Here is a 4,042-nt window from a genome sequence, read left to right on the forward strand (position 1 = left end):
CTGGTCTTCAGTGTAACCCAGGATGCCTTTTAGGGGTCCATCTGATGCTTGCTTCACCACCTTCTTGATGTCATCATATTTGGCAGCTTTCTCCAGGTGGCAGGTCAAGTCCACAAGAGACACATTAGGAGTGGGGACAGGGAAGGCCATGCCAGTGAGTTTCCCATTAAGTTCAGGGATGACCTTGCCCACAGCCTTGGCAGCACCAATAGATGCAGGGATGATATTCTGGGCAGCCCCATGGCCATCATGCCACAGTTTCCCAGAGGGGCTATCCATAGTCTTCTGTGTGGCAGTGATGGCATGGACTGTGGTCATGAGTCCCTCCATGATGCCAAAATTGTCGCAGATGACCTTGGCCAGGGGGGCCAAACAGTTGGTGGTGCAGGAGGCATTGCTTGCAATCTTGAGCGAGTTGTCATACTTCTCATGATTCATGCCCATCACAAACATGGGGGCATCAGCAGAAGGGGCAAAGATGATTACCCTTTTGGCACCACCCTTCAAGTGAGCCCCAGCCTTTTCCAAGGTTGTGAAGACACCGGTGGACTCTACAATATATTCAGCACCAGCATCACCCCACTTGATGTTGGCGGGATCTCGCTCCTGGAAGACAGAGATGGGCTTCCCATTGATGATAAGTTTCCCATTCTCAGCCTTGACAGTGCCATTGAACTTGCCATGGGTGGAATCATACTGGAACATATATACCATGTAGTTGAAGTCAATGAAGGAAGGGGTCGTTGATGGCAACAGCCTCCACTTTGTCAGAGTTAAAAGCAGCCCTGGTGACCAGGCATCCAATACCGCCAAATCCGTTGACTCTGACCTTCACCATCTTGTCTCAGGGATGCGGCTGGTACTGCAAGAGAAGCTGCGGCTGCCTGTCGAACGGGGAGGAGCAGAGAGCCGCTGCTTAGCTTCTTGACCAATAATTAGATATTTTAATACATTCATATGTTCACTTTATGAGACTGGGTTTTCATGTTTCTAAGACAGTCTATTTTCTATTATGATTCGTTCATGTGGAGTAGCCCTTCAAGGATAAAAAAAAAAAGGTTTTTAAGGGAACCTCGTCATGTTTGCCATTCTTAAACTCTATTTTGATCTCCCCAACCATGTATGAAATACTTATAACTGTTTATTGAAATGTTGGCATACATTTTCTTAAACTTTTTATACATATCTTCAAAAGTCTGATATTTTCAAAACTTCATATTATTTTTTCTGTGAGAACTTTTAAATAAAATTTAAAATTATAAATTTAAAACCATTCTCTTCTGCCTTTAAGGAAACTTCTCATCTGTTTATATTTTGAATTAAGACTGAAGCAATCCTCTGTCTGCATGCCCATGTCCAAGGCTTCTGTCAGTAACTGGTTTTTTTTTTTTTTTTTCCTTCTTTCTCTTTACATATTGTTTTTGTTTTCAATAGTCTTTCAATAGTGCTCAAAATTATGTCTTCCTGCTTTTTCTCAATGACATTACCCATATAGAGTTATATTTCACTTAACATCGTATTTAGCTATCACCTTAGCCTAGTTTCCCGAGGACAGTTTTTCACCTTCCAATCTGTTTTATAATGCTTCTTTTAAAACTTTCTTCCATAAACACTCCTCTAATCAAGTCACTCCCATGCCAAAAATTGTTAATGTTTTGCATTTTCTAAGGAATAATGCAAACATAGTTTGTTGTTGTTGTTAAGTGCCATCGAGTCGGGTCCGACCCATAGCGACCCTGTACAGGGTTTCCGAGGGTGTAAATCTTTACGGGAGTAGAAAGCCTCATCTTTCTCCCGCGGAGCGGCTGGTAGTTTCGAACCGCTGACCTTAAGGTTCGCAGCCCGATTCGTAACCACTACGCTACCAGAGTAGGCCATCTTTTAATGCCTTCAAGATTTCAATTTATCTATGCCATTATATTTCCTTTAATTATTCTTCATGATATTTATTGTTAAGAGGCAGAACTAACAAATATTTTGATTAATATGAGGAACACAGATATCAGTATCTCATTGGGATATTTTTGTGCTATGTTTTCTTATCTAAGCTTGACTGATCAAGAGTCAAAAACAACAAAAATCAAACTAATAAGCTTCAGTTAAGCCAATTCTGACTCATGGTGATATCATGTGTTGTAAAACAGAGCTATGTAGGATTTTCAAGGCTGTGACTGTCAGAGCAGATCATCATGCCAGGTTTCTTCTCAGGCGTGATTTCAATCTCTGTGTGATTTCAAAGCACAAGATTTTTATTTAGAATTTGAGTGATTAACCATTTGTGTCATCCAAGACTACGTAAAATATGAACACTCCCCTTCAATTTTTCTTTTAATATGAAACATCTTTCTATCTAGTTATATAGCTATTTATTTTTTTATCTCCTCAATTAGTTTGTATTTTTGTCAGAGAGAAACTTTTCACATTTGATTAATGCTTGTTTGCTTATATCATTCAATATAACCTTATATTTTGTTGGCACTTAACATCAACAAAAATTTGACATTGATGATCCCTCCCACATATTTCATTGCAATGGCCATACAGAAGTCACAGTTATGGGGTTTATTAGGGAATTTTATAGGATTAGAATGTTCAAGGCAGAATTCTTCCAGTCAGGACAGCCTCTCATCAGCCTTGTCCACAGGCAGACCTTTTACTGTCTGGACAATGTTACAAAACTCTTTTAGAGTAGCAGATAAATACCATATGACATGCTAGTATACCATAAGCCTCAGCCTGAAGACACTAAGATCTAGCTTTTTGGGTCAGAAAAGTTTGCTCCCTACAATTAAATGGCTCTCTTTTTGTTAAGCACCGTTGAGTCAGTTCCAACCCATAGCAACCCTGTTTAGAAAGACTCTGGGTAATCGAGCCATATGCAGCAATTCACTGCACTGCTGCCCTCAAAAACAATTTGTTGAATTAATGAATTGGTTTTATATTGCTATTTATTAAATTATTTTTAAATTAGCAACTTAAACCAATGCCATTTATTATCTCACATTTTTGTAGGTTCAAAATCTTGGCAAGTTCAACTGGTAGTCTGTTGAGAATATAACAAATGTAAAATCGAAATTTTGTGTGAGGCGATCTCTTAAAATGAAATGTCTAGGGAGAAGATTCAAGGTTTCAACTGAATTAGTTCTATAATATCATCATTTTTGTGCTCAACGTCATCTGAAAGTTACTCTTATTTTCACAGGTTGTCAACAGGACTTGTTGACATCTTCAAGCCTATCATAGTTTGCCATTTTTCATGCTTTCAATCTCTCTAACTTTCCCTTCTGCCAGCAAACATAGAACATCATCTGATTTTAAAGGGCTCACCTGACTGTGTCAATTCAACCTATTTCATTCCCACACCTTAAGGAGTCCTGATGTGGCACTATAGAATAAGCACTGGACCGAAAGTTCAGTAGAAATGCAAGGTCGGTGGTTCAAACTCACCAACCACTTTTCAGAAACACTATACAGGGTTGCTATGAATCAGAACCAACTTGACAGCACTTAACAACAACACCATTTGATATGAGATTTTAATTATGTTATACCTTTATTCTATTACTTATATTAAGGTTGAATGAAAAATAAATAAAAAATGCAATGGGAATCAAGAGAGGTTGGAGAAGTATCTTTAGGCTGTGTGTACCTCAATGAATATTTAAGAATCCTCATAACTATGCATCACATTCCGAACTTTCTTTGTTTTGACTAAAGAGAGTTTCTGCAGAGCATTTTAGGAAAATTTTAAGCAGCATGATTATAATTCTTTTTTGTAGAATCTGTATAATATAGATCTGTAATCAAAGCTTTAAAAATTATTTATTAAAATTTTTATTGTTAAGTGCTGTGGAATTGGTTCCTATTCATAGCAATCCTGTATAGGGTTCCCAAGAAGTGACTGGTGAGTTTGAAGCACCATTCTTTTTTTTTTTCTCATGCGAGTACAGTTTTACTAAAGGTAATACAGAAACAGCTGCAAGCATACATTCACAGAGAACCTCCAGAGGTTCAAGCTGCATTCTGAACCACCATTCTTGAT

Source organism: Chrysochloris asiatica, unplaced genomic scaffold, assembly GCF_000296735.1.
Source record: "Chrysochloris asiatica unplaced genomic scaffold, ChrAsi1.0 scaffold00063, whole genome shotgun sequence".
NCBI lineage: Eukaryota > Metazoa > Chordata > Mammalia > Afrosoricida > Chrysochloridae > Chrysochloris > Chrysochloris asiatica.